We start from the raw sequence: 15,478 nt of genomic DNA, 5'->3' as shown, positions 1-15,478 counted from the left end.
TCTATTGAGATGATTGTGTAGGTTTTTTCCCATTCATTCTAGTAATATGTGTATTAAATTGACTTCTTTTTATATGTTGAACCAACCTTGCATTCCTGGGATTTATCCTAGTAAGTTATAGTGTATAATGCTTTTTATGTAGTGCTGGATTCAGTTGCTAGTATTTTGTTGAGGGTTTTTCGTCTCTATTCATGAAATATATGGGTCTCTCATTTTTTGTGTGTGTGATGTCTAGGTCTGGCTTTGGCATCATGGTAATACTGGTCTCATAGAATGAAATTTTCCTCTTCTATTTATTTATTTTTTTTTCAGTTTGAGAAGGATTGGGGTTAATTCCCATAAAAGAGGAAGTGGAGTAAACTATCTGCTGAGTTTGGAAAGAACACCTGGATATGAACAACCTCCCCTTCCCTCTCTTTCACTTGAGAGTGAACCACTTTCAGGGGGAGGTGGGGGTAGGGAGGAAGCTCTTCTCAGTTTCCAGTGCTCTAAATTTCAACAAGGAAAGGAAGGCATGTTTTGGCCTAAGATACCTGCCACTAGTTGTGTTAAGTTTCTCTAATGCTGGATTCAGCATAAGAAAGATTACTTCCTTGCATCACAACCATTTTATTAATAATAACTTTATCCATAGCAAAGATAATATTCTGAACTTTGTTTGCCTTTAAGTCTAAAACCTGGTCTGGAAAGAGGACTTCGTAACTCTTCCAGGTTTTCTTGGACTTTAACAATATGAAAATAGAAATCTCTTATTTATGAATTCCAGAAAGAACAGTGAAATAATCAGTGGTGCCTAAAAATTACCACATAAATTAACAGAAAGAATATGGGATTTGGAATCTCAACACTTGAATCAAGAGTAAAAATAAAATATGCTATATAGTGCTTTGCATGCATAACTACTTTTTTAACTGTCCTTCTTCCACATGGGCTAGCATATAAAATTAGATGGGATATTTATCATGCAAAGCTTCTGTTTGCATCTCTGAAAATGAGAATCAACATACTCAGTTTCTAAACCACAACTTTCCTATATAGCAAGTGGTAGAGCCCACACATGATGGCTCACAAGGCTGGTTGTGTACATCTCTTTCAACTCCACTTTCACTTGGTAGATTGAAATCTGCCACAATGGAATTAATTTCTCCAGGACATCAGGAAATGTTATATCAAGGCTTTTTTTTTTCCACATAGAGAACCAGTTGTTAAACATTTTACCAACACAGCTAATCCAATCTTGCCTCCCACTATTATGTATGATAGCTAATACAGCCTCTTCTGAATTTTCCTGGGTTCAAATTAGCTATTGTCAGAAGATAGGCAAAGGCAGAAAGAATGCAACTCCACTAGGTTTCTTAAGAAACACAGCTTCTATGATTTAGGATCCCCTCACTCTCTATTTGTCACTTTCCAACTGCAGCTTAGAGAGCTCTGTCACCCACATGAGTAGATATCATTCAGCTTCTTTGTGGTCCCTTACCAACTAATACATCTTCTTTGGATATCATTTTAAGAAGAGAAAACCAATAATTAGTATAGTCATTAGTTTACAAAGTGCTCCTGGGGCTTTATTTCATTCAATCTACATGATTCTCATATATATAAATGGTGGATTTATTATCCATATTTTTCAGTTAAGAAAACTGAGATTCAAGAGCAGTTGTGACCACAACCTTGGGGTAATTAATTAACAATACTGTCTGTCTTTATAATTAACCCTTTCCTTTTTGGATCCTTATCCTTATACTGTAAATATGCTCAGGTCTCACATATCCTTTAAAAAAAAATAACCTGGCCTGTTGTTACTCTCTATTGACTATTCGGTCTATGTGTTTCCTTTATCAGCCAATCTCTGGGAAGACCAGTGAGCACTTGCTATATTTGTGTCCTCTTCTCCTCTCTGCTCCTATTCACTCTCCAATCACTCTTCAAAAGGAAGAAAGTAAAGAGCTTGCCTGAGATCATATATTCCCAAGTCAGAGAGACTTGCATTTGAATCCAGGTAATGCCATGGACTAGCTTTGTGCTCTTGAATCAAAAACTCTTCCATTACCCTTAGTTCCTATCTATAAGTGGAATCATTGCGCCTACATCAGAGAGCAGTTGTAAAGATTCCAGAATGCAAGTTGAATTCTTGGCACAAGTTCTGATAGTCAGGACATGCCATTTATTATTACTATGAGTCTGTTAAATGTTACATTTTGGAGTATTGGGTCTTTATACTTTATTTTCATTTGGCATCTGTATACTCAACTGGTATTTCCATTTCATATATGACCACTTTTCTCTTTTAAGTGTCTACTGTAAGTGTCTGTTATGCTTCCTTGAACTTTTCTGCCTCTGAAGGTGATGTTCCCTAAGGTTTCATCATTGATCTATTGCTTATGTTACTACACATTTGTTCTAATTTATCTCACTGGCTTCCAGGCTAATTTATAGATGCTGGTTCCCAAATATGTGTCTTCTGTCAGACTCCTTTAACTTCAGAATCATATGTCTTCACTTGGATGACCAAAAGCCATTCATACTCATTAGGTTCAAAATAAGAACCATCATCGTAATTTACAAACCCACTCCTGCTTTGCCATTTTCTGTTTCCTTTGGTGCACCACCATTTACCCAGTTACAGTACTATTCACCCAATTATCTGTACTAGAACTTTGTATGTGAAATTTAACTTTCTCCTTGTTCCTTCATAATCACAATTTTCCCATCCTCTATGTTTCTACTATCTGTTATTGTAGTGAGCTGAATATGTCCAAAATATGTCCAAGTCCTAATTCTGGGAAACTATAAATGTTATCTTTTTGGAAAAAAAAAAGAGGATATTTGCTAATATGATTAAGTTAAGGATCTAACATTCTGGGTTATCCAGGTGTGTCCTAAATGCCATAACAAGTATCTGTATAAGAGAAAAGCAGAGGGAGATAATACAGGCATAGGAGAAGGTTATATAAAGGCAGAGTCAAGGACTAGTTATATCTGCAAGCCAAAGAACACCGAGTGCTAATATCCACCAGAAGCCAGCAGAGGCAAGGTATGGATTTCCCCCAAGAAACTCTGGAGGGAGCATGGCCCTACCAACATGAATTAAAACTCTGTCCTCCATAACTCTTGGAGTTGTTTTGAGCCACTAAGTTAGTGGTTCTTTGTTACAGTGGCCACAGGAACAAGCATAGCCCTCTTTTCATCCTCACTTTGATACATGTGATTCTCCCCTTTTCTCACTTGGATGACTGTAATAGCCTCTCTCCTTTTCCTCTACAACTTTCAATCCAGTCTCCCTCCAAGCTATTTTCTGGTAGTTGCAAATTAAGTTCGTGTTACTTCTCTGCATAAAATATGATAAACTCCAATGTCTTTAACATTGTTCTTTTCTTTCACAAACTGATGTCTCTACCTTCTCTGCAGCCACACTTCATCCCACATCATTCTTTAACATTGTTTCTGACTCATCCAATTGTCTGTGTTTCTCTTTTTTTTTTGAGTTGTCATTTTATTTATTTATTTTTTATTTTTTAGCTGTACAATGATCATCACAATCCAATTTTATAGTATTTTCAACCCACAACGCCAGTGCATCCCCCCACCCCCAAACTGTCTCCTTTGGAGATGGTAAGTTTTTCAAAGTCTGTGAGTCAGTATCTGTTCTGCAAAGTTCATTCTGTCCTTTTTTCAGATTCCACATGTCAGTGAAAGCATTTGATGCTGGTGTCTCATTGTATGGCTGACTTCACTTAGCATGATAATTTCTAGGTCCATCCGTGATGCTAAGAATGCTGGTATTTCATTCATTTTAATAGCTGAGTAATATTCCATTGTGTATATGTACCACTTCTTCTTGATCTACTCCTCTGTCGATGGACATTTAGGCTGTTTCCATGTCTTGGCTATTGAAAATAGTGCTGCAGTGAACATTGGAGTACATGTGTCTTTGCGAGTCATGGTTTTCTCTGGATAGATGCCCAGGAGTGGGATTGCTGGATCAAATGGTAGTTCTATTTTTAGTTTTCTGAGAAATCTCCATGCTGTTTTCCACAGTGGTTGCACCAATTTACAATCCCACCAACAGTGTAATAGGGTTCCTTTTTCTCCACACCCTCTCCAGCGCTTATTGTTTGTAGCCTTTTTGGTGATGGCCACTCTGGTTGGTGTAACATGATACCTCATAGTGGTTTTGATTTGCATCTCTCTAATAATGAGTGATATTGAACATCTTTTCATGTATTTTCTGGCCATCTGTATGTCTTCTTTGGAGAATTATCTGTTTAGATCTTCTTCCCATTTTGTGATGGGGTTGTTTGTTTTTTTTGGTATGGAGCTGCAGAAGGTGTTTATAAATTTTGGAGATTATTCCCTTGTCAGTCGATTCATTTGCAAAGATTTTCTCCCATTCTGTGGGTTGTGTTTTCATTTTGTTTAGGGTTTCCTTTGCTGTACAGAAACTTTTAAGTTTAATTAAGTCCCATTTGTTTATTTTTGTTTTTATTGTCATTATTCTAGGAGGTGGATCTGAGAAGATGTTGCTGTCATTTATGTCAGAGAGTGTTTGGCCTGTTTTCCTCTAAGAGTTTTATAGTGTCTGGTCTTATATATAGGTCTTTAATCCATTTTGAGTTTATTTTTGTGTATGGTGTTAGGGAGTGTTCTCATTTCATTTTTTTACATGTGGCTGTCCAGTTTTCCCAGCACCACTTATTGAACAAGCTCTATTTTCTCCATTGTATATTCTTGCCTCCTTTGTCATAGATTAGTTGACTGTAGGTGTGTGGGCTTAATTCTGGGCTTTCTATTCTGTTCCACTGATCTATATTTCTGTCTTTGTGCCAGTACCATGAGGTTTTGATGACTGTTGCTTTGTAGTATAGTCTGAAATCAGGGAGCCTGATTCCTCCAGCTCCATTTTTCTTTTTCAGGATATCTTTGGCTATTCTGGGTCTTTTGTGCTTCCAAACAAACTTTAAAATATTTTGTTTAAGTTCTGTGAAAAATGTCCTTGGTAATTTGCTAGGGATTGCATTGAATCTGTAGATTGCCTTGGGTAGTATAGTCATTTTGATAACATTGACTCTTCCAATCCAAGAGCATGGTATGTCTTTCCATCTATTTGTGTCATCTTTGATTTCTTTCATCAGTGTGTTATAGTATTCAGAGTACAGGTCTTTTGTTTCTTTAGGTAGGTTTACTCCTAGGTATTTTAGTCTTTTGGATGCGATGGTAAATGGGATTGCTTCTCTACAATTATCTCTCTTTCTTGCCATCAGGTTTTTTATGCTGAGTGTACTTCTTGTGTTTATTTCCTTCTCTATCTCTTCTTTGTTACTCTGAACTTAGAACGCATTTTAATTATTATCTTGGTTTAATCTTTATTCCTCACTGTGTTGTCAGCTTCTTGAAAGCAGACACCATGTCTTATTTTTCTAGCACTAATTTTCCTTTTTTTTTTTGAAGAGCAATTTGCTTTTTTTTAATAGTGATTTTTATTTTTTCCTGATTTACAGTGATTTACAGTGTTCTGTCAATTGTCTACAGCACAGTGAGGTGACCCAGTCACACATACCTGCATACATTCTTTTTTCTCTCATTATCATGCTCCATCACAAATTACCAGACATAGTTCCTAGTGCCATAGCAGGATCCCATTGCTTATCCATTCCAAACACACTAGTTTACCTCTATTAACACCACATTCCCAGACCCTCCCACACCCTCCCCCTCCCTCTTAACAACTGCAAGGCTGTTCTCCAAGTCTATGATTTTCTTTTCTGTGGAAAGGTTCATTTGTGCCATATATTAGATTTGAGATATAAGTGATATATGGTGTTTGTCTTTCTCTTTCTTACTTACTTCACTTAGTAAGAGAGTCTCCGTTCCATCCATGTTGCTGCAAATGGCATTATGTCATTCTTTTTTATGGCTGATTAGTATTCTATTGGGTATATACACTACATTTTCTTAATCCACATCTGTCAATGGACATTTAAGTTGTTTCCATGTCTTGGCTATTGTGAATAGTGCTGCAATGAACATGCAGGTGCATGTGGTCTTTTTCAAGGGAAGTTTTTTCAGATAGATGTCCAAGAGTGGGATTCCTGGGTCATATGGTAGTTCTATGTAGAAATTTCTAAGGTATATCCATACTGTTCTGCATAGTTATACCAATATACATTCCCACCAACAGTGCTGGAGGGTTCCCTTTTCTCCACACCCCCTCCAGCCTTTGTTATTTGTGGACTTATGAATGATGGCCATTCTGTCAGCTGTGAGGTGGTATCTCATAGTAGTTTTGATTTGCATTTCTCTAATAATCAGTGATGTTGAACATTTTTTCATGTGCTTGTTGGCCATCTCTATATCTTCCTTGGAGAAATGTCTCTTCAGGTCTTTTGCCCATGTTTCCATTGGGTTGTTGGCTTTTTGCTGTTGAGTTGTATAAGTTGCTTGTATCTTTTAGAGATTAAGCCCTTGTCAGTCGCATCATTTGAAACTATTTTCTCCCATTCTGTAAGTTGTCTTTTTGGTTTTTTTATGGTTTCCTTTGCTGTGTAAAAGCTTGTCAGTTTGATAGGTCCCATTGGTTTATTTTTGCTTTTATTTCTGTTCCTTTGGGAGACTGACCTGAGAAAACATTTGTAAGGTTGATGTCAGAGAATGTTTTGCCTATGTTCTCTTCCAGGAGTTGATGGTGTCTTGTCTTACATTTAAGTCTTTGAGCCATTTTGAGTTTATTTTCATGCATGGCGTGAGGGTGTGTTCCAGTTTCATTGATTTACATGCAGCTGTCCAGTTTTCCCAGCACCACGTGCTGAAAAGACTGTCTTTTTCCCATCTTATATTCTTGCCTCCTTTGTCAAAGATTAATTGACTGTAGGTGTCAGGGTTTACTTCTTGGTTCTCTATTCTGTTCCACTGGTCTATATGTCTGTTTTGGTACCAGTACCACACTGTCTTGATGACTGTGGCTCTGAAATATTGCCTGAAGTTTGGAAGAATTATGTCTCCTGCCTGGTTTTTGTTCTTCAGCATTGCTTTGGCAATTCTGGGTCTTTTGCAGTTCCATATAAATTTTTAGATTGTTTGTTCTAGTTCTGTGAAAAATGTCATGAGTAATTTGATAGGGATTGAACTGAATCTGTAGACTGCTTTAGGTAGTATGGCTATTTTTACAATATTAATTTTTCCAATCCAGGAGCATGGAATATCTTTCCATTTCTTTGAATCTTATTTAATTTCCTTGATTTTTAGTTCTCAGCAAATAAGTCTTTTACCTCCTTGGTCAGGTTTATTCCCTGGTATTTGATTTTTTGAGCTCTAGTACTTATTTTCCTAATAAACCTTATTTATTTTCCTAATTTCCATGTATTTCTAGCACCCAGGTGAGAATAGATGTGCAGTAAAAGAATATTGCTGAAACATAGCTAATACTGAAATAATTTACTCATCCAACTGAAAAATGGCCATTGTCATGATGGCTTTAATGCCATCCTAAAAGGATTGTCCCACTCACATCCAAGTCTGCTCTGAAGATATTATTTGTGCAAATGATATGACAAACCACACATTAGTAACAATCCATCCGGAATTTAGCATTCCTTAATAAAATAATTCATAAAATTCTACTTTTCCCAGGAAGCCTTCTTCAACTTTTCAATGCCCCTAACTTATTTTAAAATCGTATCCCTCCACTGGATAGTCCTCATTCTACTTTCTTATTTGTTATGTGCATACACACAATATATGTGTATATACACAGACACACACAAGTAAAACACATGATTATGTATATTTACTTTTCAGTGTATATATAAATGCAAGCAACCATCTACATACATATATAAACATGAATGTAAACAAATACATATATAAGTTTGTATATGTACAAATATATATGCATCTATGTGTATTTCACATGCATATATTCATATCACATTATTGGGTGACTGTATAGGAAAAATACTTTGGAAAAAGATAATAATAGATGCAACTGTAGAGCACACAATTTTAAACTTGAAAAGAACTTAGTCAATGTTCCGATTCCTTTTACTTTACAAATGAAAAATATTGAAACTCAGTAAAGTGAACTGACTTGCCTATTGTTTCCTAGTGAAATAGGAACAAAATTGAGATGAGAACTGTAGTCATCTGGCACTGTGGCATATGTGCTATTTTCTTCCTTCCCTTCAAGACTGAAGCCCAAGATTTTGCTCCAACAGTCTCTAAAATGTCTCTAACTCCATTTTTTAAGATTCTAAATGATTAATTATCTTTATGGTACTTTTTGGCCAACTTCTAATCTCCTTCACCCTTGCCAATTTCCACAGGAAATTTTAAAATGTCTCTCTTTAGAAAGTAAGAAAGACCTGCTAACCAAGAGCCCAAGTCAGACTGGTCTCTTTAGTGAGTATGACGCTAATAAGATTTATAGCGTGACCAGAGTTTGCAATTTGTGGTGACAACTAGAAAATTGCCCCAATAAATATTTGACATGATTTTGAAAGCAATAAAATATTTTACTTTTTACTTCATTTTCTCCGGGAAGAGAAGAGAAAGAGCCACTGCAGGGCAGGGTAATGGTGCCATAATTCTTCTGAGGTGAGATTATGGCTGTTCAACTCTGGATAAATTTCTCCTCAGGTATGAAGAGGTGTCAGACTGGGCTATGAGTCACTGTTCTCCACATCACCAGTTTCCGGATCCTTTGGAAACTATCTTGTGGAACAAGTTATGAGGTTTTGGACAAAAAACAATTTCCTAAACCCTGTCATCGCAACTTGAATCAAGCCTTTTTTCTGTGATGCATCAATTCCTGACATTTGGTTTGTTTGCCTTTCCCGTGCTTTAGGATTTCTATATTTAATCCCAAGATGTAAGAAAGCAAGGAAGGAGCCTTAATACATATTCAGGTCTAACCTCTGTCAGTTGATTAGATACTCTTCGATATCCTTACCAAGAAGTCACCAAAGTTTCTGTGGATGTGTCTATGGACTAGGGGCTCCCTGACTCATGAGGTAGACCAAGTCAATTCATGATGGCTATAACTGTGACAACGCTCTTATCTGAGAAATTCCTTCCATACTGCTTATTTGATGACCCTATTTATGTCCTCTAGAGCCACATGGGTTTAAATCAACTCATTCCTCTATGATAAATCTCAGATATTTGAAGACACCATTCATTTCTAACATTTACAGACTGACCCCACTGAGACCATGCCCCCCCCCAAAAAAAGGTCTCATTATTTGTCTTAAAGGGGACCAACAGTGGACACTGGCTGACACAGAGGGTCTAGATGCCTGTATCTTGGTTTTGATTCCCCTAGAATTAGATCTTGAGGCAAGGATTCAAGTTCAAATAATTTATTAGAGAGGTGATAAAAAAAATCTGTAAGGGAGTAAGGAATTGAAACAGGGTTAGGAAGGCAACCAGTAAAGAATGAGTTATGAAGCAAGTTGCCACTGAGGACAAATGCAGGTATATCCTGCTGGGGCCAATGTGGAATACACATCTTAGGATTATCCATAAGGGGAGGGAGCTGGGGGTTTTAATCTACCCCTTCCTGTCAGTCATTACTTGAGGAATGCTTAAGGGTTTTTCTTGAAGAATAGTAACTCCCTACCACTTGCAGCCTACTACTGTATAAAAAGTGGGGGCTCTGGAAACCAGGGAAAACTGTCGAGCAAAGAGATATAGATGTTGGCAGTTGGTAGTCTGTCAATGAAAAAGACATAGGCTGAGGGGATATGGATGGGTATTGAAAGTTTCTGCTACTCCCATTCAATGTAAAACTGAAGAATGATGGCACCCAACAGTGAGAATTCAGCCAACTGATCATGGGCCAGAAAATAGACTTCCCTCACACCTGGCTCTGCTCACCAGATGGAAGACATAAAAATAGAGGAGGGATGAACTGTATTAAAAAGTGGACCATATACTCTATACACCTCCTCCAACTCCACATCACCAGTGCAGGCAAAACTATCCTGTATGTTTCTTGGGGGGGGGGGGGCACACCTATGGCATATGGAAGTTCCCAAGCTAGGGATCAAATCAGAGCTACGGCTGCCAGCCTATGTCACAGCAACAGCAAAGCAGGGTCCAAGTCACATCTGCGAACTATACCACAACTCACAACAACGCTGGACCCCTGACCAATAACTGAGGCCAGGGATCAAACCCACATCCTTATGGATACTAGTTGGATTTGATTCTGATGTGCCACAACAGGAACTCCCTATCCTGCCTGTTTCTATTTGGCCTATGAGCCAGATTAAAAGGGGGGGGTGGGAGAAGAATAAAATTTCAAGACATCTGAAAATTACATGAAATTCAAATTTCAACATGTATAAAGTATTGTTGGAATACAGCCACACCCACTCATTTCTGTATTATCTATGGCTGCTTTCACACTATAACTGCAGAGTTAAGTAGTTGCAACAGAGAACATATGGCTTTTCAAAGCCTAAAATATTTACCATTTACCCTTTAACAGAAAAACGTTGCTAACCCCTGCACTAGAGCCTTGGAAAGGTCCAATCTGTATGGGGATGTGAGAAAACAAAAATCTTTAAGTAATCAGGACTAAGAATTGAATAAAATAGTTTGAATATATGAAAATGGTTTAGAAACAAAGAGCATGACCAAAAGATGTTGTTAGTGAGTCTTGCATAGAGTATAATTGCAGTAACAGTTGGAAGATTTTAAACCATTTCATGTTTATACCCCAGAGAGTGTATATTCACATACATACATCTTGATTATATATGTTCAAATTCTTCTGATGTCTCCTCACTCTTGAAATGGAGCCCTATGACCTTGAAGCATCTTCCAGGACGTACCCATGTGGTTCCTGTCTGCCACTTTGACCAGTGATACTTTGGTACCACTTTGATCATCTCCCACCCCCTCCCTTGATCCCTAGGACTCATCCCCCTTTGTCTCCACTCTACTTGCTCTTCCTCATACACATCAAGCTCTTCTCCCACCTCTCCAACAAGACTCTGTTCTAGTTCCTCTCTACCTGCCATCCTTCTCCCTCAGCTCTTTGAATGGCTGTTTTACTTGTATGTTTCAAGTCTCAGCCTAGATGTCACTTGCTGAGGGAAGCCACCTAAACTGGCTTTATTCCATCATCCTATTTGTTTTCTTCAGAGCATTTGATTTGTACCTGAAATTACATGCATATCTATCTGATTACTGTTCCTCACATACATAAAATAGACCATGACCTTCAAGAGAACAGGGGCTTTGTCTCTTTCATTTGTCACTGTATCCTTGGCTTCTTATAATTTTGCATATTATTCCATCTCTTGATTTTGCTGTAAACCTAAAACTACTCTAAAAAATAAATCCATAAAAAAATATACTTGGCCATTTAAAACAAAAATAGTAATGCATTTTGGAATTTGTAATTAGAAATAAAATGCATGAGAAAAAAGAACAAAGGTCAGGAAAAAGAGACATGAAAGCATACTCATGCAAGCTTTTTATAATATGAAGTGGTATAATGACACTTGAAGGTAGACTGATAAATTATAGTGCAAACCCTAACGCATCCATAAAAATCCACAGGAAAGAGCCTTATCTAATAAGCCAACAAAAGAGATAAGACACAATCATGAAAAATACTAACCCAAAGGAAAACATAAAAGAGCAAAAAGGGAACAGATCAAACAAATACTAAGTAGCAAGTAGTAGCCGTAAACAAAATCATATGAAATGGGAGTTCCCGTCATGGCTCAGTGGTTAACGAATCCAACTAGGAACCATGAGGTTGTAGGTTTGATCCCTGGTCTTGCTCAGTGGGTTAAGGATCCAGCGTTGCCGTGAGCTATGGTGTAGGTTGCAGACGTGGCTTGGATCCCGCGTTGCTGTGGCTCCTCTGGCATAGGCCGGTGGCTACAGCTCCAATGTGACCCCTAGCCTGGGAACCTCCATATGCTGTGGGGGCAGCCCAAGAAATGGCAAAAAGACAAACAAAAACAAAAACAACAAAACAAAACAAAAACCAAAACAAATAAAACAAAATCATATGAAAAATTACATTAAATATAAATTGTCCCAATATTCCATTTAAAAGGCAGAGATTGTCAGAATGGATAAAATAACAAGATCCAATTATGTATTGGGTACCAGAAATATGCTTTAAGTACAAATACACAAATAGGTTACAAGTAAAAGCATGAGAAAACATACCATACTAACCAAACAAAATGTAGTGGCTAAAATAATATCAAAGTACCATCAAGAGAGACATATTATTTTCAAGAGAGGTGATAAAAGTATTCATTCCTATGTGTAAGTCAGAAATAAACATATTACAAAGGAAAAAAGTTGCATGTATTAGGCATTCAATAAATACTCATTGAATGAATGATTATGTGGCTTTAAAGAAGTCAGAGTAGAATTATAGAATGTTCAAAGACATTGTCATTTGTTAAAGAGGTGGTGGACCTACAGGCCTGGACACAAATCCTTATTTTATTCTTTAAATTAGTATGTAATAACCCTAGGCAAGATCCTTACTTTTTAAATCCATTTTCTTATTTATAATTGGGGATAAAAATTCCTACCTCTGTGAGAGGTTATGATCATTATGAGGCTTGCAAAGTCCCTAGGTACATGGTAGGGCTAAATAAAGGGTAGCATTTTTTTCCTTTGCTGTTATCATTACAAGTAGGTTGAGGTTGGAAAAGGTATTCTTGGGATGGATAACCTAGTCCCACAACCTAACATTACAAACACAGAGGTCCGGGGAGGGGAAAGGGCTTAATCACAACTTCATTGCAAGCTCTGCTGCAGAGCCAGTTCTGGGATCCAGATCAACAGTTGCCAAGTTCTGTGCACTTTTTACTTTACTAGCCTGCCTCTATCTTTACGTCAAACGTCAATTGTGGGCATTCTCCAGAGACCTTGGAAGCTGAATGTAATGTTATATGTTAAAAAAAAAATCCCTTTGCTAACCAAATATTGTTTGGGTGAAACATTTTTGCAGCAAACCCAGAGATGTTGTCTCTCATTCCCCCTAGCAGCTTGCAGCTCAAGCAGAGTTCAGCAGTGCAGAGTGAAATGTTCTGATTTTTCTAACACTTTTTTATTTACCCATTTTGAGCCCTTCCATGTCCTGGGACTTTAATGCTCACTCTAAATAAAGTAGAAAGATGGTTAAGCCATCTTGGCTCTGCTCCCTTCCGTCGTGAGTATCTCATGAGAATGAATCCTCTGAAGTCTCTGGAGCAAACCAAGTTCTGCAGAGAGAAACAGTCTGTGAAAGCAAGGATTACTCTGCACTAAATAATAATTGGCTTAGATCACTGAGATTTGACTATACTTCTGTGTGGCAGAGAATTAGCCTAAGAACCAAGGGGGAAATGTGCTAGAGCAAGTCCATATGCTTTAAGAATTGTTGGGCTGGGAAGTCTGAGGCCTTGATTTTAGTACTGAGTCTGCCAAGTGATCTCTTAGTGGCTCTGGGGAGTTCCTGAAACCACTTTGGACATCAGTTTTCTTGTCTCTAACAGGAGGAGATTGAAATAGATTGTCTCCTTCCCTTCCCAGCCTATCTTGCTAGGAACATTCATTAGGTATGAAAGAGGAGATGAGAGAAAGCAGGCAAGCCTAAAGGCTAAGGCGCATATACCAAAACAGCAAAGAGAGGGGCAGAAAGCCAAAACTGAAGGAAAACAAGGATGAAATTAAGACTGAGTCAGGCAAGGGGAGGCTGGATGGATTTTGCAGCTTACTCTTGGTGATGCAATACCCTAGAGGCTTAGGAATGAGGCAGCAGAGAAGATTGGCTTGCATGCTTGAAGAGTCTCCATGAGAAATTGTGTTAATGAAATTTGCACACAGCTTGCCCCTTCCTCATTCCTTCTGCTGCCTGGTGGATTATCATCCAGACTGGAGGGTTTCTGATCTCATCTTATTTTCTTCCCAAAGAGAGACAAGGAGGCCATCTGTTCTGGTCTTCCCCTCTGGAATACACCCCACCCTAGGGGCTAGCTGTGGGAAGAAGGAAGCCATGTCCTCACAATTTCTCTCCTCTTGAAAAAAAAAAGAGTCCTGAAAATCCAGAGTCCCACGTGTACTAGCCTCTTGTCCCCCAGTCAAGAGCACTGCCTCCACCCCACCACCAAGCACACAGCTGGCAACAGTGCTGTTTCCATGGTGATAATGAATAGCAACAGGCAGTAATCAAGAAGGGTCGCTGGAGTCATAAGTCATTACAGATTGCATTTAAAGGGACAAAGCTACTTTTAAAATGATAAATGACTTCCACATAGCCTCCCCTGCTCCAGTCACCCAGAAACAAATGTTTGCTAGGCGTTTGTTTTACACGTTTACTTTCTTTGTATTTCTTTCCATGTGGAGAGTGGAATCAGATTGGTCAGCTTTTTCACCAGGACATCCTCAGCACAGCTGCTCATAGCCTAAGGTTTACAACACTTGGGAAGGCAGACTAGCTAAAAATGAAGTCCTTCCTCTATCCCTGGCAGAATCTGAAATTTCTATGTGACAGATTCATCTATCTGGTTCTTTAAAGATACTGGAGTTCCAAGTGTCTCATTGAAAGTCAAATAGTCCTAGGAATCTAACATCCATTGACATTTAAGCTGTATTTCAGAATAATAGAAACTCACATAGAACTTGGACTCAGAATACATGCACTTGAGTTTCAGCCATGTCCTCAAAATGATGACCTGGGGCAAATCCTTTAAATGTTTTGGACATCTACGTCTTCATTTTAAAATTGGAGATAATTATGCTTAGTTTGGATGGTTGTCGTGAGGACCAAATGAGGTAGTAGATTTGGAAATAGGATATAAGCCACGTAGTACTTTCTTAATTAAAATACTTTTTAAGAGTTCCCGCTGTGGCTCAGCCAAAACAAATCTGACTAGCATCCATGAGGATGCAGGTTCAATCCCTGGCTGTGCTCAGTGGGCTAAGGATCTGGTTTTGCCACAGACACGGCTCAGATCTGACATTGCTGTGGCTGTGGTGTAGGCCTGCAGCTACAGCTCCAATTTGACCCCTAGCTTGAGAACCTCCATATGCCATGGCTGAGGCCCTATAAAGCAAAACAAACAAAACAAACAAAAACTTTTTAAACATATTTTTTTAAAATACCAAGTTTAGAAGTGACTGTAATAATCATTTGGTTTTAAAAATTCCTACTTTAGATAAATCTGGGCAGGGAAGGTGTATTTTAATGTGTGACTTTTAAGTAAATCGCTTGCCTCTTCTGAATGATTTGTTTTATAATCTATAAAATGGGGGTGGTAACTTCTGCCCTGCCTGATGGGTAGGTTGTAGTGAAAATCAAAATAGCCTGTATGTAGGTGCTTCACATATAAACTGCTCAGTATGACACAAATGTAAGCTATGGTCATGTAGAAAGCATCTTGTAAAAATAAGATCGGATTAATAATCACATTCAACTGTTTTTTTCTTGCTGCAAACCTTCCATTTCAGACTTAAA

Source organism: Phacochoerus africanus, chromosome 2, assembly GCF_016906955.1.
Source record: "Phacochoerus africanus isolate WHEZ1 chromosome 2, ROS_Pafr_v1, whole genome shotgun sequence".
NCBI classification, from domain to species: Eukaryota; Metazoa; Chordata; class Mammalia; order Artiodactyla; family Suidae; genus Phacochoerus; species Phacochoerus africanus.
This window is presented reverse-complemented; position numbering follows the sequence as displayed.